Source organism: Agelaius phoeniceus, chromosome 26 (assembly GCF_051311805.1).
Source record: "Agelaius phoeniceus isolate bAgePho1 chromosome 26, bAgePho1.hap1, whole genome shotgun sequence".
Lineage (NCBI taxonomy): Eukaryota > Metazoa > Chordata > Aves > Passeriformes > Icteridae > Agelaius > Agelaius phoeniceus.
The window spans coordinates 3,867,794-3,891,496 of NC_135290.1; the positions used below are offsets into that span (position 1 = coordinate 3,867,794).

A 23,703-nucleotide genomic window follows, 5' to 3' on the forward strand; every position below is an offset into this window, starting at 1 on the left:
GCTCTAATCCATGTCATGCCCTAGATATCCATGGTCTCCTGCATGCAGAAAAGGAACTCTTCAAGGCACTGCTGGGCTCAGAATAACTCAGGTACAGAATGTCCCATGAAGCCTGTGAGGTTCCACACGTGCTCCTGCCCTCAGTTCAGGATGGAGACGTGATCTTTCTCCATTTTACTGACCCCTGTGCACATCTTGCTATGTCCAGAAACGAAGGTTTCATCTGCTCCTGCTGAGACCCAAGCGGTCTCAGTTGCCAGCACTCAAATAATCTCCAGATCCTCTTCACTCAGTGTGTGACCCTCATGGACAGCCCCTCCGTGTTGGTCTTTGTGCTGAAACTCTCAGTGCTCTTGGTAGATCCCATTTAATTACTAAAATACTGTGATAAGGTCCTCCCCAAGAGTCCTGTTCTCCAGGGAGAAAAGGCTACACTCCTTCAGTCTTTCCTCGTAGCACAGGTTCTCCAACTCTTTGCTTTACCTTGACACAATGGGGTGGGAGCAGCTGCTGGATCAGGATCAGCAAAGGCCACATCAGGAGACTTGGATTAAGCAATGGCTTTCCTGGGTGGGCCAGGAAAGCAGAACCACCTGGGTGAAGATGACCACAATGTACATATGACCAAGGCTTGCAAGAGTCACTGGTTTTCCTGGTGACAAGAAAAGTCTCCATCAGCTTTGATGCAGCAGTGGAGCCAGATCTTCACAAAGGCAACATGATGAGGAAGAACAATTGCAGTAAGGTCTGCAGGTACTGATTGCTCCATGCAGGGCCATTCTTCACTAGGGTTAGCAGATACATGGAGAAGAAGATGTTCATTGTATGTGTGGTAATTCCTGATTGCACTGACCTTTTGATTGTCTCATTCTTAATTGTCTAATTCAAATGCCCAAGACTGCTGATAGCTGCACAATCACAGAATCATGAAAACGCCTTCAAGATCATCAAGTCCAACCTTAAATCTAACACTGCCTGCTCTACCGCTAACCCATGTTCCCATGTGCCACATTTACACTTCTTTGAAATCACCTCCAGGAGTGGTGACTTAACCACCTTCCTCAACAGTGTGTTCCAATGCTTGATATTGAATTTTTCCCTAATATCCAATCTAAACCTCCCCTGGTGCAACTTGAGGCAAATTCCTCTGGTCTTATCACTTGTTACTTGGGAGCAGAGACTGACACCCACCTCACTATAGCCCCCTTTCACATAGTGTTAAGAGTGATAAACTTTCCCCTTGGCCTCCTTTTCTCCAGACAAATCCAGTTCTCTCTAAAAGGTAGCTCATAGGTGAAGGTCACTGGGAAGAGAAGAGAACACAATTTTTCTGAGTACTCTTAATACAGCACTAGGGTCAGACCCTCCCAGCAGAAGCCCACCTGAGTATAACACTGAGTGTTGATCACAGAGTAATGAAGGAAGCAAAATAAAAACTGTTTCATGTCACGTGCAGACCTTGGGCATGTGTACAAGAAGCATGAGAGCAGGGTTGGTTTCTGGCCACCAGAGGAGTCCAGAGGAATGACACAGGTACACATTACCTGGATGCCACTGGCCCTTAATCTAAACCTTCTTTGTCCACTGATGTCTTTCTGCCCTGAAATCCTTGATGCTGTCATACTGGCACTTTGAGAAATGACCCTTCATATAGGAAAGCACGTGGCAGAAGCCAGGAAATGGAAAAGCCACAGTGCAGGAAACTGGGACACAGCTCCTACCATTAGCTGGGATAGCTCACATTTGACATGAGCTGGTCAGAAAATTATGACTTCCACTAAGGTGCCTCTGCACCTGAGGCAGGGCAGGACTGCTATAAAAGGCAGCCCAAGTCTCTGCTCTCTCATCCACTTCTCTCACCTCCTCAGGAATCAGGTGAGTGGGAAGCCTCTTCTTCTCCTCCTGCTGCTGCTGCTGCTTCAAGAGCAGCTCTTGCCTGGCTGGAGGTCTCAGCTGAGAGGGGCTACAAGAGCCCAGGGCTGGGAGCTGTTTGTGCTGGGAGAGGGCAGGGCAGAGAAGGTCTTGTGCAGACAGAGAGAGGCTGGGACTTGGCTGAGGTGGCTCCTGGGCTTTGAGCTGGGCACTGCAATGTGGGCCAGGAGGTGCCTTGGCTGCAGGGGGTTTGGGTGCAGTGCTGCTTCTCACGTGTCCTCACTTTGTGCTTCTCCCTGCCCTCTGTGCCAGGTGCACCTGTGAGCCCGAGTCATGTCCTGCTGCCCGCCCTGCAACCCCTGTGGCCAGTCCTGTGGCCCCTGCCCGCTGGCCAGCAGCTGCAATGAGTGCTGTGTCAGGCAGTGCCAGGACTCCCATGTGGCCATCCAGCCGCCTGCTGTGCTGGTGACCCTGCCTGGGCCCATCCTCAGCTCCTTCCCCCAGAACACCGCCGTGGGATCCTCCACCTCTGCTGCTGTTGGCAGCATCCTCAGCTCTCAGGGAGTGCCCATCAGCTCTGGGGGCCTTGACCTCTCCTGCATCACCAACTGCTATGGTGGCAGCAGATGCCGTCCCTGCTAAATCTGCTGGAAACCTCCTTGGGCAAGAATTTCCAAGACCTCAGAACATGGTTCTGGGCAGAACATGATTCTGCGCAGGAGACGGAGCTTCTGGACATTCTATTTACAGCTTTAGGATGATTTCTTTCTCCTACTATTCCATATTTCTGTGCTGTCCATGTGTCCCCAGGCCAGCCCAGGGGACCTGTTTGCCTCTCTTTAGGGCAGGCAGATGGACCCCCTGCATGAGCTCCACTGCATCTTAGTGGCTGCTCCTGGTGCTCTCTGTGAACCACATCCTTTTCTTTACACTCAATAAAGTTCTTTTGCATCCAAGCCTTGGCCTCTGAATCATTTTTCATTTTCTGGCAAACCTTCCATATTCCTTAGGGAAAATGGTGGAGGAAGAAGAGGGTTCAACTCCCTTGAAGCTGACAAAGTCATACCTGGCTACTCAACAGCCAAAGGTCATCAGGAAGACCATGGCTCCAAAGTTTGCAAAAGTTGTTTAGGGAAACAGCAATGTCTGGGGACAGCCTATAACCTCACTTCTTTTTCTCCTCCCCTCCATTACCTGGTCTACAGTCCGTGGCCTGCACACAGGAGCATGGGTAGATGAGATACACTCCCTCAGCACATGCAGGACTCAGCTGGTATCCCAGACATGCAGGGCTGAGGTAATTCACAAGTTTCCTATCAGACGTATGCAGGCTAATGCAGTGGTAAATGAATTTCAGCTGAATTTGTGCCAATGTCTTAGGGCTTTATTATAAATTTGTGACATTTCTCACCTGTATGAATGTATGTAATTTGTCCATCGAGTTCTTTCTGGATGAGGCCTTTGATCAAACCAGTGCCCACTGCTGCTGGGTCAACCTTTGACTGACAGTCCACGCTCACTTTGTGACCTCATTCCTGTGTTTGCTCTGTACTGTGTTGTGCTTGTCTCCAGGAGAGAGAACAAGGATGTTTGTTGCAAAAATGGGTTGCCTACCTCTGTATGGCCCCTTCTCCAGCCACAGTGTGTTTTTTCTCACGGTGCCTTCTTACCAACAGTCCTTGTTTGGGTCCCTGGCTATCTGTCATTGAGATGCTTTATCACCCGGGCTTCTGCACCACCTGTGGCTCAAACATCCATACGGACTTGGACTGAAAAAGGAGAAGTAGCAAAGATAGAGAAGGAAGAAAAGCTATATAGACTATCTCTGAATTCGGGGGTTAATTTCTTTATATTTTAATATACATTTTAATATACAATCTGATTATGAAAATAAAAGGCAAAAAGGTTAACATCAGAAGGAAAATCACAGGGTGCAACATTTTATTACGAACTTCAGTTGCTCTTGGTGACCATCCAAATAAAATGTCCAGACAATTGTGTTCCCTGTCTTTCTCTGGTTGCTTCATCACCCGGTGGATTTTTCTACATGAGGATGAATGGTAATCAAAATTTTCTGTCCATTTTCTCCAGCTTCTTTCAATGGCATTTTTCACATCCAAGTGAGGTTCATTCAGTAGGATCAGACTGCTGCTTTTAAGCCAATGCCTAATTAAATCATAACAATTGGCAAGATACAAGAGGAGCTACATAACTAAAATCACATCCCATAATGTCAACAAAGTTACAAGCACAAATACTAGGGTACTTGCATGTACAATAATGTTGTCTACAAATACAAAATCACAAGGGGTTCTCCCAAAAGCACATCCATTCCATCAGGCCCATCTCCATTGGGATCTAATCCTGACACAATGATTTGGTATATGCTATATACAGAAGCACCATGCATTTTTACAACATAAAGTGTGGCTTACGATTAGTGGGGTCATAAAGGAAAAGTAATAGTTTCTACTATTATCTAATTGCTAGGAGTTGAATTCCCTTTTGCATTATCCCAGGTTACCTTTTGAACGCCACCTTCCTTTGTAATTGCTGCTCCAGTAAATTGCACCCACAGGAGAGAAGTGGGTGTAGTGCAGAATGCATATGGTTACCATATTGATTAACATAAACAAAAGAAGCCAGGGTTTCAACCTGTGGGTTGAGCTTGTTGGCGTGTCGACCAAATTTGGTTCCTGCTGGCAATGATTGCTCCAACAAAAATGATAAGCAGTTCTTTGATAAGTAACTCAATTTTCAGTGGGATGTGCTGGCACAATTCCCAGTAATGTTCCTGGAAAGATAAAACAGTACAAATCTCAGCAGAGCTGGCCTAGACAGGTTACCACTTAATTGCTCAAGGTGTATAACAGCTTGGAGTAAGTACCTTTTACACACATTACAAAAGTACCTTTTTCCACTCAGAGTATCTCTCTTCTGTCTCTTTAAATGCAGTTGAGTTGAGTAATAAAAATGACTTTATTATAAATAACACACTTGGCATGGAAATTGGTGTAAATTATCTTCTACTGTAAAAACAGGGTAGTGCACCGTTGTTAGAGGTTAGGATTTTTCCATTTCTTTTCTTTCTCCCAGGGAATTTTTCTCCCATTTGTTGCCTAAGACATGGGAACAATGATACTTGGGAGAGAAAAGATATGGCTGGGATGGGAAGGAGAGGGGAAGGGTGCAGTTGGCTGCAGTCTCTTCTCTGGGGGGTGAGCTTGGTGGCCGGGGAGGTTTTCTCTTTGGAAGTGCAGAGACACTGTGGGACTTGGCTGCGGGTGAGGGACTGGGCTCAGCCTTCTCTCGCCTTCTCTCTTGGGGGATTGTTGGGGAGATGGTTGTGGTCTTTGTGCTGGACTGCTGCTGTGGGGACTGCAGAGTTTTGTCCTTCACTGCTTCCCCTTACCATGGGTGAGCCTCTGCTTGAAAGAGGGGCGAGCACTAGCATCTTTCCTACACCCAATCTCACTGGGAGGGACCCTCACTATCTGCTTGGGTGCCTCAGGAAAAGCCTGGGACCCCAGTGTGCTCCCTCTCTCTGGAAGGAGCATCTCCTGGCTGCTTGCAGGAGCCCTGATGCCACTGCCATCCCCAGGACATCACATGGGAGACCTGAGAGCCAGGGGAAAACTCCAAGCAACCCGCTCCCTCACATTCTCTCTCCTTTGGGGGCTGCCCAGCTCCACTGTTTTCTGCCCCCGCTCTGGTGGTTTTTGCCACATTCTAATTCAACGCCCCATCTCTGCCTGGACTCCCGCTGCTCCTGCCATGGCTTCATGGTTTTTTGCAATGCTTCGTTTGTCTCCAAGAGCCTGCTCACCTCTGTTGTTCCAGCTCACCTCTCCAAGGTTCCTCCTACAGCACAATTCACCACCCTCAGTGGCGCTGAGACCGGCTGCTCCCCGTGAGTTTTGCAAAGGGAGCCACCTCCCCTCTCCTCCACCGCCTGAGCCGCCATCGCCTCATGAGGGAGCTGAGCTCGCCCCACAGCGCCCCCTGCTGGCGCGGGGGAATCACCGCACCCGCCCTGCCTGGCCGGGAGCCAGCAGCGCCCCTGCTGGCTGTGCCCGGAACTGCACCGAAGGGGAAAGCGCCTGCGGCCGAGGGAGGCCGGGCCTGGGTGTCTGAGTCTGTTTGGTTTTGCTGTTGTTGTTTGTTTGCCTTGTTATGTATATTCTAGTAGAGAACTGCTGTTCCTTTTCCAACATCTTTGTCTGACAGCCCGGCATTTTCAAAGTTATAATAATTTGGAGGGAAGGGTGTAATATTTTCCATTCCGTGAAGATTCCCGCCTTCCTTGGCAGACACCTTTGGAGCCATCTTTTCCCTGATTGCCATTGGCTGTGGAGTGGCCAGGGATGTTCTTCATCCACTCCAATGGAAAAGGCAGAAAGGAAAATCCACTACAGGGAGTCCAACACTCTGCCCATCCACCTTCTACCCTGAGCAGACTGGAACAGTTGTCACGGAAAGAAGGACAGCTTAGAGGCCAAGGCTTGGATGCAAAACAACTTTAATGAATGTAAGGTAGAAACAAAGGTGGCTCACAGACAGCACCAGGAGCAGCCACTAAGATGCAGTGGAGCTCATGCAGGGGGTCCATCTGCCTGCCCGAAAGATGGAGGGAGTGCAACACATCCCCCTAGGCTGGCCTGGGGAGACACAGATAGCAAAGGAAAGACAAAAAAAAGTAGAAGGGAACAATGGCTCAGACATTAAATACCATGTCTTAAAGCTCTATCTCCTGCGCAGGAGCCAGCTTCTGAGGTCTTGGAGGTTCTTGCCTAAAGACTTTAGGCAGCTTTAGCAGGGACGGCACCTGCTGCCACCATAGCAGTTGGTGATGCAGGAGATGTCAAAGCCCCCAGAGCTGATGGGCACTCCGCCAGAGCTGAGGATGTTGCCAACAGCAGCAGAGGTGGAGGATCCCACGGCGGTGTTCTGGGGGAAGGAGCTGAGGATGGGGCCAGGCAGGGTCACCACCACGGCCGAGGGCTGGATGGCCACATGGGAATCCTGGCACTGCCTGACACAGCACTCATTGCAGCTGCTGCCCAGCGGGGTGGGGCCACAGGGCTGGCAGCAAGGGTTGCAGGGCGGGCAGCAGGACATGGCTCGGGCTCACAGGTGCACCTAGGATGGAAGGAGGGGAGAAGCAGAATGTGAGGACAAAGGAGAACCAGCACTACCACCAAACACCCTGCACAGTGTGAGCACCTCCTGGCCCACATTGCAGTGCCCAGCTCAAAGCCCAGGAGCCACCTCAGCCAAGTCCCAGCCTCTCTCTGTCTGCACAAGACCTTCTCTCCCCTGCCCTCTCCCAGCACAAGCAGCTCCCAGCCCTGGGCTCTTGTAGCCCCTCTCAGCTGAGACCTCCAGCCAGGCAAGAGCTGCTCTTGAAGCAGCAGCAGCAGCAGCAGGAGGAGGAGAAGAGGCTTCCCACTTACCTGATTCCTGAGGAGGAAGAGAAGGTGAGAGAAGTGGCTGAGAGAGCAGAGACTTGGGCTGCCTTTTATAGCAGTCCTGACCTGCCTCAGGCCAACAACTAAGTTCCACCTTAGTGGAAGTCGTAATTTTCTGACCAGCTCATGTCAAATGCAAACTATCCCAGCTAATAATGGGGTTGTGCCCTGTTTTCCTGCACTGCTGCCTTTTCATTTCCTGGCTAATTCCGCGTGCTTTCCTATTTGAAGATCTCTTTCTGTAAGTGTCAAAATGAGAGCACCAATGATTTTCAAGGCACAAAGACGTCAGCACAGGCAGAAGTCTCAGATTAATTGTTATTGGCATCCCCTGTGGGGTGGTGATGTTTACCTCTGTCATTCCTGTGGTCTTGGCGGTGGCAAAGTTGTCAGAAAATGGTCACTGCTCTTGTACTTCTCTCCCACGTGCCCAGGGACTCTGCTGTGAGGGGACATACTGTGTTTCCACAACAGAGATCTCAGCTAATGACGTTTCCTGACCTTATTTGAATGTACAGTTTTTTGTTTGTTCCATGAAGACATGTGTGAGTACACGTGTGTTAAGTCTAGGCTTGCAGTAAAATTCCTGGTGAAATTAGCAAGAAGGTAATTCTAGGAGGTATTCAAAAACATTATTAACAAGGCAGTCATTTTTCACAACCAGTGTGAGTTCATGTGAGGAATGCCCTGCTTGTCAAACCTAATTTCCTTTCACAACAAGGTATCCCACCTAACTGATGAATGGTAGCCAACTGATGCAGTCTTTTATGCAATTCTCTGAAGTTTTTGATACCATTTCTCACAGGATCCTTCTGGACAAAACTGGATAAATACATTTCGTGATGGGTGAGCAACTGGCTCATGGGTCAGGCACAAAGGGTGACAGTGGAGGGGTCACACAGAGTGAAAAGGTCCTGGAGATGATTTGAGTGCTGGCAACTGAGACCACTGCTCAGGTCTCACTAGGAGCAGATGAAGCCTTGGTTTCTGGATATAGGAAGAGCCAATCACTAATCTGAAGATCAGCATGCTGCTGGCCAAGACTGGGCCAATAAGGGAGGTTGGTAATGCCTCTGTGATGACATATTTAAGAAGAAAATCAAAACGAAGTCACACAGTTTTTCTCCAAGTAGGAAAGAGGAGGAGTTGAGAACATGAGAGGGGAAACAATATGGCAACTCCAAGATCAGTGGAGAAGGAGGGGCAGGAGGTGCTCCAGATGCCAGAGCCAGGATTCATCTGCAGGCTGTGGTGAAGACCATGGTGAAACAGCTGTGCCTTTGCAGCCATGGGGATCCACAGGGGATGCAGAGATCCACCTGCAGCCCATAGATCCATGGGGGATGCAGAGATCCACCCACAGCCCCTGGGGATCCATGGGGGATGCAGAGATCCACCCACATCCCCTGGGGATCCATGGGGGATGCAGAGATCCACCCTCGGCTCATGGGGAAGGTGCCCTTGCATTGGATGGATGCCTGGAGGATGCTGTGATCCAGTGGGAAACCTGGTAGAGAGAGGGGGCTGTGCTTCCAGGCTGTAGCAGTCTGTCCTTGGAGGAGTGCACCCCATGGAAAGATAGACCCACGTTGCAGCTGTTTTGGGAGGACTGTCTGCCCATTGGAGGGACTCCCATTGCAGCTGGTGCAGTAGGGCTGCTGCTCGTGAGAGTGGACCCACGCTGGAGAAGTTCCTGGAGAACTGTCTCCCATGGAAGGGGCCCTATGGCCTTGCAGGGGAAGGACTCCTCTCCAGGAGCAGCGGAAGAAAATCTCAGTGATGAACTGACCAAAAAACCCCTATGCCCTATCTCACTGTCAGTGGGAAGGAGGGAGGGTCTGGGGGAAAAAAGGTGTATAAAGGGATTATTTTGCTTCTCATCGTCCTCCTCTGATTTTGGTAGTAATAAAGTCACTTTGAAACTTTAAGTTGAGCCTGTTTTGCCCTTGAAGTGTTTTCACCTGGTTCTTATCTCACTCATAAATCCTTTGTTATATTTTTTCCCCTCTCCACTGCCCAGCTGTAGCAGGGGAGGATGAGTGAGTGACTCTTCTGGGTGCCAAGTGTCAAACCACAACACTTGCATAGCTTGAGTGTGCTTGATACCAATTCCAACTTGTGAAATATCTGAGAACTGAATATAACAACAGCAGATGGGCCCTTTAGCCATATGCTAAAGGAGGTGTGAGGTACATATCTGTCCCTCTGTGCTGGCCATGTACACCAGGCAACAGAACAGAGGAAAAGAAGAGATGAAGCTGTGAACTGTTCCCAGGCACTGTTGTTTTCTATCTCCACTACCAGTATATTTTGGATTGGTGGTCTAATCACTATTGGCTGTAGAGTAGCAGGGATGTCTTCATCAGGTCCAAGGGAAAGGGCACAAAGTAAAATCCACTGTAGGTACTCCCACCCTCTTCTTCCTCTATCTTTTTTCCTGAGCAGACTGGAATCGTTCCTACGGGGAGTATGAGGGGCAGACACTAAGATGCAGTGGAGATCCTGGAGGTTGTCCTTCAGCCTCTCCTGTGGAAGGAAGGAGGGAAAAATGTCCTCACTAGACTGGCCCAAAGAGATAAAGACAACAAAAGAAAGAGAAAAGTCAAGAAGGAAATAGCAACCTGAAGCTCTATCATGTGCCCAAACAATGGAGACCTTGGGCATGAAGGTGAGAAGCACAAGAGTGGTGCCCCTTTCCTGACAACTTTGCCATAAACTAATCCACAGGCATGAAACAGGTTCACATCACCTACCCACAGGGGATGCTGCCAGCCCTTGATCTGAGCATTGTGCCTGTGCTGATGTCTTTCTGCCCTGAATTTCTTGAACCTCTCATCTTGACACTTGGAGAAATTTGCATAAAAGAAAGCACGTGGAATGCACTAGGAAATGAAAAGGCAGCAGTGCAGGAAAACAGGACACAGCCCCATTATTAGCTGGGATAGTTTGCATTTGACATGAGCTGGTCAGAAAATTATGGCTTCCACAAAGGTGCCTCTGGGCCTGAGGCAGGTCAGGACTGCTATAAAAGGCAGCCCAAGTCTCTGCTCTCTCATCCACTTCTCTCACCTCCTCCTCCTCAGGAATCAGGTGAGTGCAAAGCCTCTTCTCCTCCTGCTTGAAGACCAGCTCTTGCCTGGCTGGAGATCTCAGCCGAGAGGGGCTGTCGTAGTGAGGGGATGGGAGCTGCTTTTCCTATGAGAGGGCCAGGGAAAGAAGGTCTTGTGCAGACAGAGAGAGGCTGGGACTTGGCTGAGATGGCTCCTGGGCTTTGAGCTGGGCACTGCAATGTGGGCCAGGAGGTGCCCACATTGTGCAGGGTGTTTGGGTGCAGTGCTGCTTCTCACATGTCCTCACTTTGTGCTTCTCCCCTCCTTCCATCCTAGGTGCACCTGTGATCCCGAGCCATGTCCTGCTGCCGGCCCTGTGACCCTTGCTGCCAGCCCTGTGGGCCCACCCCGCTGGGCAGCAGCTGCAATGAGTGCTGTGTCAGGCAGTGCCAGGACTCCCACGTTGTCATTGAACCCTCCCCTGTGCTGGTGACCCTGCCTGGGCCCATCCTCAGCTCCTTCCCCCAGAACACCGCCGTGGGATCCTCCACCTCTGCTGCTGTTGGCAGCATCCTCAGCTCTCAGGGAGTTCCCATCAGCTCTGGGGGCTTTGACCTCTCCTGCATCACCAACTGCTATGGTGGCAGCAGATGCCGTCCCTGCTAAAGCTGCTGGCAACCTCCTCGGGCAAGAACCTCCATGACCTCAGCACCTGGTCCTGGTCAGGAGATAGAGCTTTGGGACATTGTAATTTGAATTTCAAGGCATTGTCCCTTTCTTCTCCTGTCTCATTTTGTTCTTTCCTTTGCTGTCCATGTATCCTCAAGCCAGTCTAGTGGAGACCTGTTACCCTCTCTTCCCTCTGCAGGAAAGCAGAGGGACACCTCCACTGCATCTTAGTAGATGCTTCTGGTGCCCTCTCTGAGCCACTCTGAGTATTTTTTTCCTCTACACTCAATAAAGCTTTTTTGCATTCATGTATGTGCCTCTGAGTCCTCCTTCGTTCTGTAACAACTGTTTCAGTCTGCTTAGGGAAAATAGCTGGAGAAAGAAAATGATGAGATTCCCTGTAGTAGATTTTCCTTTGTGCCTTTTCCCTTGGAGCTGACTAAGCCATCCATAGCTTCTCAGCAGCCAAAGGCTGGGAGACTCCCTCTAAAGGGTGGCAGGAATGGGGAAGGGAAAAACAATTCCTGGGACCAGCCCACAACCTCATCTCTTCCTTCTCCACCTTTCCCTTTCCTGGTCGAGGCTCCATGGCATGCAAACAGAAGCACAGGCTGGTGAGTTGCACTCCCTCAGCACAGGCAGGCAAAGCTGCTGTCCAGACAATGCAGGGCTGAGACAATTCACAAGCTGGGATTGGTATCAGCCATACTCAGGGTACGCAGTGGTAAATGACTTTTGGTTGACTTTGTGCAAATGACTTACTGCTTCACTAAAGGTTCATCTTTCTTCCACTTATAGATGGATGTTACCTGAACACCGTCTTCCCTTTTGACCAAACCAGTGCCCAAGAGTATCAGTTAAAGATGAACGACCCTGGTTTTTGTATGCAGTATGTAGCTTATATATAGTTTAGGCTTTTGCAAAGTATTAAAACGGACTATGTGTTAATGTTAAATGCCTTTATTTATGTTAAGAGCTACGTTGGTTCAATGTACTTGTGGAGTATCTTATCTGAATAACAGTGAAAAGAACCAGGAGAATAAACACCAAGAGAAAAATGCAAGGAGAGATTTAATACTGATCCTCCGATTATCAAAAAGTGTCAAACAATGGAATAGAGCTTCCAGAAGAAATTAAATAAATAAAATTTATCTACAGGATGGCATTAAGACAAGTCAAAAGTTGAGCCAGACAAAAAAATTCCCGGAACATGTAAATCCACAAGAATGTTTGAATATGTATAATCCTCATGAATATGCATTTAACCGATGTAATGAAAAAGTATGTAAGAAAATTGTTTTAAGCTAATGGGCTGCTCCTGGCAGTTTGCCAAGCACCTCTGCGCTGGATACTGTCCCTTTTATCCCTTATTAAACTTTTAAAAATTTTAAAGAGTGACCCTTGTTTCTCACATCCACTAAGAGAATTGCTAAAAGCTTATAAACGTTGTCCAACTTCATGAAGAGCGAAGTGGGCAAAATCTGCAGTTAGTTGCAGAGAAAACTTGAACTTTGGCAAAAGATGGGAGAGGGAACCCCAGTAAAGGAGAAGACCTGGTATCCATACCAGTGGAGGCTGAACTCAAAGAGAAATATGTCGTGGAGCAGCAACAGAAAGATCTGATTGAGTTGCAAATAGCCTTGGGGGCTGAAACAATAGCCCACCTCAGGGCAGACTGAGAATGGAATGCCCAGAAGAAGCTAGCCCAAAACCTGAAAAACCAGTTAAACAAACTTGTCCAAAGCCAAAGAGCTTTGGACTTGCAAATTAACACTGTTGGGGAAGGTGTGAAGAATTAATTAGAGTTTTTCAGCCCTGAGGAAAAGGTGGACCTCCTTAAACATGATGTCACAGTCCTTAGCCCTTGTGAGTTTAACGCAGCAAAACCAAACCCTCCCTGCACCCATAACTCCACCCACCTGTAAAAATAGAGGAGGCAGAGAGGGAGGCAGGACTCCCTGAGCCTGATATCACTTCACTCCACTCTCCAGACAAGAGGTTTGAGTCAGCAAAGCCAATCCTCCACTTCCTTTCATCCCAAGCTCTGCCCACTTGTAAAGACAAAATTCATTTATCAGGAGGGAGAGTTCACAGTAATATTATCTCTGCAACAGAACTGCTTAAGTTACAAGGGAAAATTTGTAATTGTCCCAAAGAAAATGGAACAGAGAAGGTTTTTAAAATTTCACTGATGGGGATTGTCTTGGTTTAAGATAATTTAAAGAGCTAGGCAATCTAAAATAAGTAATCTTCCCTTAATTCCAACCAACCCCTTTCCACCAATAAAGAACAAAATATGAGTAGATATAAATGAAAAAAATAGCAGTTTACTAAATAACGGTAAATTACGGCTAGATACAAAATTGCTGAACCTCAAAAAACCCATGAGAACCAAGAGAGACATGAAATTCCAGAAATATCCTTCCCGAGGTGTCTGCATGGCTTGAGGGACAAGGGGAAGATGGCATCACACCCTTTCCTTCCAAGATGGCAGGTGACCATGTGGTCCTGGGAGAAAAGGGACAAGATAATGGTAAATCCTACCCGGAAGGGCAAGAACCTGTAGACGAGTTCTAGTGGCTGATGAAGACTTGCCAGCTCACATGGGGTCTGCACTGCTGCTGCTTCCTCCTGCCATTCATGGGGCACCCCTGGTGCTGCTGCTGTGCTCTGCTCTCTGCCTGTGGTGGATGGGAAAGGACAGGTCTGTCCACAGCAGCATAGGGTGGTCTGACCCCAGGAACTTGCTCGCCTTTTCACTGCTGGCAGAGTTTTTGAAGTTCATTTCAAAAAAGTTGCTAATTGTGAAATGCAGTCTTTACAAGTGGCTACAGTTGGTAAATCCAAAGTAACTGCCTTCAAAGCCAAGATCCCACCTTCAACACAAGGTGAAGAAAAAGAGAAAAGAAGGTGAAGAAAAGAAAAATGTGCCATGAAAGAGAAAGAGTCTCTGTTTCCACATTCTTCTTTCCTGGAGTAGGGGCTAATCCATCTTGACCTGCTTGCTGTAGTGTGGCTGCCTGCGGTGACAGGCAGCACCTGTGTGGTTCACCTCCAGACAGCTCAAAACTGCTACCTGTAGTCTCACTGAGACAATGGAACAAAAACAAAAAGAGAAACCAAAAATGAAGAAGCCTTTCCCAAAGCAAGACCAAGAGCCGATCCAGGCCATAGCCCATGGGGTGTTCGGTTCACAGGAATGGGGACTGCGACTGCGTAGCCTGAATATGGCAGCCTGATTCACCTCAGCCTTGCACGTCTGGAGGGCAGCCAGGCCTTGCCAGGTGATGAAGAAGTGTATGGGTTGCTTATCTCATCTGTCTTTGACCATCTGTGCTGACCACAGACCTGTAGACGTATGATGGAAGGGAGGAGAAGGCAGAGGTGAACTTGTGGGCTGTCCCCAGAACTTTGTTTCCCATCTCTATTGCTGCGACCCTTCAAAGCCAGGGTTTCCCTGAAGGCCATTCTCTGTGGGGTAGCCAAGGAAGATTTTGACAGCTCCAAAAGAAAAGGCATGAAGTAAAATTCACTGCAGGGAGTCCCTTGCTTTCTCCATCTTTTTCCTAGAGTTGACTGGAAGAGTTGTCATGGAAAGAAGGAGGATTTGGAGGCCATGGCTTGGTTGCAAAACAACTTTATTAAGTCCAAAGAAGAAAAGGAGGTGCCTCAGAGAGAGCATGTGGAAGATCAATAGGATGCAGTAGAGTTCCTGCAGGTTGTCCATCTGCCCACTCTAAAGAGGGAGGAAGAGAAAGGGCAACAAGTTCTCCCATGTTGGTCTGGGGAGACACAGATAGCAAAAGAAAGAGATGGAGAGAGGAGAAGAAGGGGACAGCCGCTTGAAACTTGAATTACAATGTCCCAAAGCTCTATCTTCTGCCCAGAACGAGGTCCTGAGGTCATGGAGGTCCTTGCCCGAGGAGGTTGCCAGCAGATTTAGCAGGGACGGCACCTGCTGCCACCATAGCAGTTGGTGATGCAGGAGATGTCAAAGCCCCCAGAGCTGATGGGCACTCCGCCACAGCTGAGGATGTTGCCAACAGCAGCAGAGGTGGAGGATCCCACGGCGGTGTTCTGGGGGAAGGAGCTGAGGATGGGCCCAGGCAGGGTCACCAGCACAGCAGGCGGCTGGATGGCCACATGGGAATCCTGGCACTGCCTGACACAGCACTCATTGCAGCTGCTGGCCAGCGGGCAGGGCCCACAGGGCTGGCAGCAAGGGTCACAGGGCTTGCAGCAGGACATGGCTCAGGGTCACAGGTACACCTAGGATGGAAGGAAGGGAGAAGCAGAATGTGAGGACAAAGGAAAACCAGCACTACCACCAAACACCCTGCACAATGTGGGCACCTCCTGGCCCACATTGCAGTGCCCAGCTCAAAGCCCAGGAGCCACCTCAGCCAAGTCCCAGCCTCTCTCTGTCTGCACAAGACCTTCTCTGCCCTGCCCTCTCCCAGCACAAGCAGCTCCCATCCCAGGGCTCTTGTAGCCCCTCTCAGCTGAGACCTCCAGCCAGGCAAGAGCTGCTCTTGAAGCAGCAGCATCAGGAGGAGGAGGAGAAGAGGCTTCCCACTCACCTGATTCCTGAAGAGGAGAAGGAGGTGAGAGAAGTGGATGAGAGAGCAGAGACTTGGGCTGCCTTTTATAGCAGTCCTGACCTGCCTCAGGCACAGAGGCTCCTTTGTGGAAGTGGTTATTTTCTGACCAGCTCATGTCAAATGCTAAGCTAATAATGGGGCTGTGTACTTATTTCCTGCATTGCTGCCTTTTCATTTCCTGGCTTCTGTCAAATGGCTTCCTATATGCAGGTCTCTCTCTGTAATTGCTGTGATGAGATGGTCAGTGATTTCCAGGGCAGAAAATGTCAATACAGGCAGAATGTTCTGATCAAGGGCTGGTGGCATCCCTTGTGGTCAGGTGATGTTCACTTAGGTCATTTCTGATTGGATTGTTTATGGCTAAGTTGTCAGGAAATGGGCACCACTGTTGTGCTTCTTGCTCATATGCCTAATAACTGCAACGTGAAGGGACGTGACAGATCTTTTGGTGCTCTTTCCGTCTTCTACTCTGCTCCTTCTTACCTCCTGCTCTCTATGTTTCCACAGGCAGGTGTAGTGGGGATGTGTTGCCCTCTCTCCCTCAGCATGAGAGTCAGATGGAGACCCTGCAGGAGCTCCACTGCATCTTAGTGGCTGCTCCTGGTTCCTTCTCTGAGCCACCTCCTCTTCTTCCTTAGATTCATTAATGTTGTGCATCCAAACCTGGACCTCCAAGTTGTCCCGTATTCTGTGGCAACACTTCCAGTCTGCTCAGTGAAAAAGATAGAGAAGCTGGGGATGCTATGGAACAAGTTCTATTTCTTCAAGAAGTTTTTGCGGCAGGGGAGAAGATGTTGGAAAATTCTTTTGACCTTAACACTGAGTGTATGATCCCTATATTCATGGTTAATGCTTCGTTTTGTAGCAGGCAGTGCTTAGTACAAATACCAGAGATTTATGTGGCCTAATGCTTCCTCATTTACTTGTATCAGTGATTAATATGGATTGGCCAATATCCTAGTTTTGAGTACAAGATTTGTGTGTCAGAGTGAAGAATGATGGAGTAGTACTTTATGACCTGACCACATATTTGGGATACTCTCAAAAAGAAAAAAGATTCATCAGAAGATCTGTAACCATATCCAAACAAATTGATGGAAATATTTAACCTATGTGCATGTATTCAAACAGTGATGAATATGTATTAGTTTTTGGAATGCAACTTGATCTATTAGGTTAGTGGGCATGCTTAGGGGAGACATCCCCATGCATCCAGCTCTCTAATAAAGTAATGTCAGCTTTCTGACGTAGCTTTCTGAAATTGGTTGGAGAGTTTATTTCCCAGTTTTTGGTGACAGCGGAGCTTTGAGCAGCTTGGTGGAAGGTGTCCCTGCCCATGGCAGTGGGTAGGACAAGACTGTCTAACCTAAACCCTTTGACAACTCTGTGATCTGCGGGCTGTCCTTGGCAGCCCTGTCTTCACCAGGGTCCATCTTCCTTTGTCTGTCTTGCAGTCCCCCCTTGGGCATGGGTTTGGTCAAAGGCTTCCATTGGGAAGGCATTGATGCACAGATTACATCTATCCATACATGGCAGAAATGTGAATTAACAGTGAAGCCCTAAGTCTTCTACACAAACTCAGCCTAAAGTCATTTACCACAGCATATCCTGAGTATGGCTGATTCCAATTCTAACTTCTGAAACATCTCAGCACTGCATCTTAGGACAGAGATGGGCACTGCATGAGCTGAGGGCCCCTATGAGATTGAGATGTGATCCTCATCTGCCTGTGCTGCTGTGTGCAGGCCGTGGACCCTAGACTGGGTAATGGAGGGGAGGGGAAGGTAGGGATGAAGTTGTGGGCTGTTTCCACACATTGCTGTTTCCCAACTGTTGGGAGGAAAAGGTTGAAACTGAAAGACTTGGAGAGCAGGGTGATAAATTTGCACAAAGTGACCTTGTAGGTGGGGACGCTGAGAACATCCATGTGGGAAGCTTCACATATTTACTGCTGATTATATCCTGTCTCTTTTGAGAGATAATATAAAAGCTAACAGAACCTTAAGAGGCATCTCTCACAGACAGTCTTGAGCCTCCTGCTGGGAGACCGAGATATCAAAAAGCTCAAAGATCATAAATGCACAGCATTGTGATAAACTGCATGTACAAGAGGCCCCTTGAGATACTGGGACAGGCAGTGACCTGCCAGGATTGCACTGACCCTAATGGTGCCACTGTTCCTCTCACATGTGTCTCTGAAGCTGGCAGTGCCTTGGAACCTGTGAGTTAATGAGGTAATGAAATAAATTTACTCTTTGCATTTCAGCTGTGGTTTGGTGACTTGGATGTATCAATTCACACACCAACCCACTCCTGCTACCCTTTGGAGCCTCATTGTTCCTGATGGCCATTGACTGTGCAGTACCCAGGTAAGTTTTCCTCAGCTCCAAGACAAAAGGGCACAAAGTAAAATCAACTGCAGGAATTCCCAACCTCTGCTTCTGCACCTTTTATCCTGTACAGACTGGAAGACTTTCAGTGGAAAGAAAGAGAACTCAGAGGAGAGGCTTGAATGCAAAACAGCTTTATTGAGTCAAAAAAAGAAAAGGGGATGGCTCACAGAAGAGCACCAGGAGCTGCCACTAAGGAGCAGTGGAGTTTCTGCAGGGTGTCCACCACCCTGTACTAATGAGGAAGGGAGGACAACACATCTCCACTAGGCTGGCTTGGGAAGATATGGGGAGCAAAGGAAGGAAGGAGAAAGTAAAAGAAGAGAAAAATGCCACAATGCCATGAAGTTGTAATGAAAATATGCCAAAGCTCAAGGCCCTGGCCAGAAGCAGGTTCTGAGGTCTTGAAGAATCTTTCCCAAGGATGTTTGCAGCACATTTAGCAGGGACGGCACCTGCTGCCACCATAGCAGTTGGTGATGCAGGAGATGTCAAAGCCCCCAGAGCTGATGGGCACTCCGCCAGAGCTGAGGATGTTGCCAACAGCAGCCGAGGTGGAGGATCCCACGGCGGTGTTCTGGGGGAAGGAGCTGAGGATGGGCCCAGGCAGGGTCACCAGCACAGGGGAGGGTTCAATGACAACGTGGGAGCTCTGGCACTGCCTGACACAGCACTCATTGCAGCTGCTGGCCAGCGGGCAGGGCCCACAGGGCTGGCAGCAAGGGTCACAGGGCTTGCAGCAGGACATGGCTCAGGCTCACAGGCGCACCTGGCACAGAGGGCAGGGAGAAGAAAAAAGTAAGGACATTTCTTGAGAAGCAGCAGTGCACCCAAACACCCTGCAGCCAAGGCACCTCCTGGCCCACATTGCAGTGCCCAGCTCAAAGCCCAGGAGCCACCTCAGCCAAGTCCCAGCCTCTCTCTGTCTGCACAAGACCTTCTCTGCCCTGCCCTCTCCCAGCACAAGCAGCTCCCAGCCCTGGGCTCTTGTAGCCCCTCTCAGCTGAGACCTCCAGCCAGGCAAGAGCTTGGTATGAAACAGCAGCAGCAGGAGGAGGAGAAGAGGCTTCCCACTCACCTGATTCCTGAAGAGGAGAAGGAGGTGAGAGAAGTGGATGAGAGAGCAGAGACTTGGGCTGCCTTTTATAGCAGTCCTGACCTGCCTCAGGCACAGAGGCTCCTTTGTGGAAGTGGTTATTTTCTGACCTGTACATGGCAAATGTGCACCATCCCAGGTAATAGTAGGGGTTTCATTCCTGGTTTCCTGCACTGCTGCCTTTTCATTTCCCAGCTAATTCTCTGTGCTTTCCTACATGAAAGGCCATTTTTCTAAATGCTGGGATGAGAGATTCAGGGATTTCCTGGGCAAAACCAATGCTGGGTGCATTTAGAATGCTCAGATCATCAGCTGGCATCATCCTCTGCAGAAAAATATGTTCACCTGTGTCAATCCTGTGGCTTTGGTTTTATTCAAGTTGTCAGGAAATGGGCGTCAGTCTCGTGCTCCTTGCCCACATGCCCAAGGACTGCCATGTGAGGGCTCATGACACATCATTTTCTGTTGCTTTTCCCATCACTCCATGATGCTCACTCACTGTTGCACACAGGTCTGCGTCTGCTGGGAGGGTTGGACCCTGTTTCTACTCAAACAGTGCTCAGAGAAAAATTGTGTTGGCCTCATTTGGCTCATGGTCTTTCTGTGCACTCTCTGTGGGTCGTGTGGGAATACCAGGAGTTATCTGGGGCCTGATCCTTGTCCAGGATACCTGAGTAATTTTCTGCCACTCTTTTCCCCAGTATCTCCTCATCAGAGTTCCCAGAACTGCACATCTTTTCTGTCTGTTCCTGACTCTTTGCTGACTCTGTGTGAGCATTCAGATCTTTGCATTATTCCATGAAGGAGTGTTTGAGCACACGTGCATCATTCTGTGCTTGGGTGACCCTCCTGAGGGTATGTGCAGGTCAGAGCAGCAGGGCTCTTCCCTGGAGTGGTCATGATCTCAGAGAGAAAGATGTTTCCTTTGCCATCAGGAATGGCACTTTGTATGGAATCTACCGCTGAATGATCGTGGCTTGAAGGTGGCAGAGAAATGAGCTTCAGCCTCCTGCACTCTCCAATTCTGGTTTTATGGAGAGGGAGAAACACCATGGCTGCTTGCCCACTTCTGCAGGTTGTTATCATTCAGTGGATCCCCATCTGCTGGAATGTTGCTGGTGGCCAGGATGTGACAGAGGTTCCTCCTCTCCAGGCCAATGGCAGATGCATTTCTGCATCTCAGCATCCTGGTGCTGACTGAGCAGGGTGAAACCCCTCGGGAAATGGTTCTTGGACCAAAGGAACCCCTATTCAGGTGTTGCTCTGCTGTGAGATATAGGACAGTGTGCTTGACCCACACAGCATAGCTGAGTGTTGCTCCCTCCCCTTTAGAAGCTGTTGAGGGGCAGAATCTATTCGTTTTGGTGCTTTTTCCTCAAGGAATTTTGTCTCATAAGTTGCTTGGAAACATTAACGACTGGGTACTTCACAATGAAAAAAGAAGTGGCCAAGCTCAGGGGAGGAGGGAATCTAGCTGCATTTCTCTTATCTGTGGGTTTCTCCGGGAGGCCAGAAATGCAAAGACATTTGGAGTGGGAAAATGGGGTTGGGTGCAGACCCTGGATCTCTTTCTCTCTCAGCTTTCAGAGGGCAGAGAGGCTGCAGCACTGTGGGGAGAGTTCATCCCCACTGCAGTGTTGCATGTCTTGCTGCCTTTTTTTTTACTGTGCCTGGAGCTCTGCTCCTCGGAGCAACCGTTGCACTGGCACCTTGTTAACAGTCTACCTCAGTAAAAGATGGACTTTTCACAAGATGTTCAGGTGCTTGGAATCCCCAACCCGCCTTTCCTTGCACTGTTTGGAGCCGGGCTGCCTCTGTTGCACCCCACTGCTTTTTCAGCACTGCTCTGAGTTTTGCTGCACTGTAGCCCCCTGCCTGTTGAGACAACACACAGCTCCATCTAGAGCTGCAGAGCTTCTACTACATCTTATCCACCACCCTGTGATTTTCACTCATTTCTGCCATTCCAGCTTGTTACTCCTGAGGGTCGAGCTGGGGTAATAGGATCACCGCTACCCCTTGGTCTTTGTAAAGCGAAGCCTTTTTATCATCCCTTCCCGTCTCAATCAAGCCGCCATTACCACGTGGCCTAGGACCTCAGGCCACAGCGCCCTCTGCTGCCATGGGGGAATCATCGCACGCGCCCCGCCAGGCCGGGAGCCAGCAGCGCCCCTGCTGGCTGTGCCCGGAGGTGCGGTCCCCTCAGCCCTGCGTGCCTGGGCAGCAGCTGGGTCCTGCTGAGTGCTGAGGGACTGTGTGAGGTTTGGATTTCATCTCCTTGTTGCCAGGAGGGCTGGCCAAAGGCCCTAGGCCAGGAAATGAAGGAAGGATGGCAAGAGATGAGTTGTGGGCTGTCGCCTGGTGTTGTTGTTTCCCATTCCCACTCCTTTGGACCCAACGTCTCCATGATGGCCTTTGGCTGCTGAGTAGCCAGGGATGTTCTTCATCAGCTCCAAATGAAAGGGGGACAAAATAAAATCCACTGCAGCGTGCCCCAGGCATTGCATCCTCCATCTTTTTCCTGAGAAAACTGGAGGGGTTCCCCCAGAACAACAGACAACTCAGAGGCCAAGGCTTGAATGCAAGACAATTTTAATGAGGTTAAAGAAGAAAAGGAGATGGCTCACAGAGAGCACCAGGAGCAGCCACTAAGATGGAGCTCCCATGTGGTGCTCTTTGCACTGCTCTGCAGAGGGGGGAAGGACGGCACGCCCACACTAGACTGCCATGGGGAGGAAAGGAGAGGAGAATGGGACAAGGAAGCGATGGTCCAAAGCTCTAAATACAATTTTCTGAAGCTCTATTTCCTGCCCAAAACCATGCTTTGAAGGCTTGGGCGTTGTTGCCAGAAGACATTGCCAGCAGCTTTAGCAGGGACCACAGCATCTGCTGCCACCATAGCAGTTGGTGATGCAGGAGATGTCAAAGCCCCCAGAGCTGATGGGCACTCCGCCACAGCTGAGGATGTTGCCAACAGCAGCAGAGGTGGAGGATCCCACGGCGGTGTTCTGTGGGGAGGAGCTGAGGATGGGCCCAGGCAGGGTCACCAGCACAGCAGGCGGCTGAATGACAACGTGGGAGCTCTGGCACTGCCTGACACAGCACTCATTGCAGCTGCTGGCCAGCGGGCAGGGCCCACAGGGCTGGCAACAAGGGTCACAGGGCCTGCAGCAGGACATGGCTCGGGCTCACAGGTGCACCTGGCACAGAGGGCAGGGAGAAGCACAAAGTGAGGACACGTGAGAAGCAGCACTGCACCCAAACACCCTGCAGCCAAGGCACCTCCTGGCCCACATTGCAGTACCCAGCTCAAAGCCCAGGAGTCACCTCAGCAAAGTTCCAGCCTCTCTCTTTGTCTGCACAAGACCTTCTCTCCCCTGCCCTCTCCCAGCACAAGCAGCTCCCAGCCCTGCACTACAACAGCTCCTGTCAGCTGAGACCTCCAGGCAGGCAAGAGCTGCTCTTGAAGAAGCAGCAGCAGACGGAGGACAAGATGAGTTTTCCTACTCACCAGATTCCTGAAGAGGAGGAGGTGAGAGAAGTGGATGAGAGAGCAGAGACTTGGGCTGCCTTTTATAGCAGTCCTGACCTGCCTCAGGCCAACAGGCACCTTAGTGGAAGTCATAATTTTGTGACCAGCTCATGTCAAATGTGCACCATCTCAGCTAATGGTAGGAGCTGAGTCCTGGTTTCCTGCACTGCTGCCTTTTCATTTCCCGACTAATTCTCTGTGCTTTCCTACATGAAGGGTCATTTCTCTAAATGCTGGGATGAGAGATTCAAGGATTTCCTGTGCAAAACCAATGCTGGGTGCATTTGGAATCTCACACCATCGGCTGGCAGCATCCTCTGCAGAAAAATATGTTCACCTGTGTCATTCCTGTGGGTTTGGTTTGGTCCAAGTTGTCAGGAAATGGGTGTCAGTCTCGTGCTCCTTGCCCACATGCCCAAGGACTGCCATGTGAGGGCTCATGACACATCATTTTCTGTTGCTTTTCCCATCTCTCCATGATGCTCACTCACTGTTGCACACAGGTCTGCATCTGCTGGGGGGGTTGGAATCTGTTGCTACTCAAACAGTGCTCAGAGAAAAATTGTGTTGGCCTCATTTGGCTCATGGTCTTTCTGTGCACTCTCTGTGGGTCGTGTGGGAATACCAAGAGTTATCTGGGGCCTGATCCTTGTCCAGGATACCTGAGTAATTTTTGGGCACAATTGCCCCTAGTATCTCCTCATCAGAGTTCTCAGAACTACACATTTTTTTCTGACTGTCCCTGACTCTTTGCTAACTCTCTGGGACCATACAGATCTTTGCATTATTCCATGAAGGAGTGTTTGAGCACACGTGCATCATTCTGTGCTTGGGTGACCCTCCTGTGGGTATGTGCAGGTCAGAGCAGCAGGGCTCTTCCCTGGAGTGGTCATGATCTCAGAGAGAAAGATATTTCCTTTGCCATCAGGAATGGCACTTTGTATGGAATCTAACACTGAATGGTTGTGGCTTGAAGGTGGCAGAGAACTAGCACTGAAATCAACTTCTGCCTCGTGCACTTTCCA

General features: G+C 49.5%; 6 pseudogenes; 2 read left to right on the plus strand and 4 right to left on the minus strand.

Moving 5' to 3' along the window:
• Positions 1–557: 557 nt before the first annotated feature.
• LOC129130810 (feather keratin Cos1-2 pseudogene) lies at positions 558–2,514 on the plus strand (annotated as a pseudogene).
• A 4,167-nt stretch (positions 2,515–6,681) lies between these two features.
• LOC129130809 (feather keratin Cos1-2-like) lies at positions 6,682–7,468 on the minus strand (annotated as a pseudogene).
• A 2,829-nt stretch (positions 7,469–10,297) lies between these two features.
• LOC129131082 (feather keratin Cos1-1/Cos1-3/Cos2-1-like) lies at positions 10,298–11,056 on the plus strand (annotated as a pseudogene).
• A 3,942-nt stretch (positions 11,057–14,998) lies between these two features.
• LOC129131075 (feather keratin Cos1-2-like) lies at positions 14,999–15,775 on the minus strand (annotated as a pseudogene).
• A 2,714-nt stretch (positions 15,776–18,489) lies between these two features.
• On the minus strand, positions 18,490–19,264 carry LOC129131074 (feather keratin Cos1-2-like; annotated as a pseudogene).
• A 2,749-nt stretch (positions 19,265–22,013) lies between these two features.
• On the minus strand, positions 22,014–22,790 carry LOC129130808 (feather keratin Cos1-2-like; annotated as a pseudogene).
• Between the last annotated feature and the right edge of the window lie 913 nt (positions 22,791–23,703).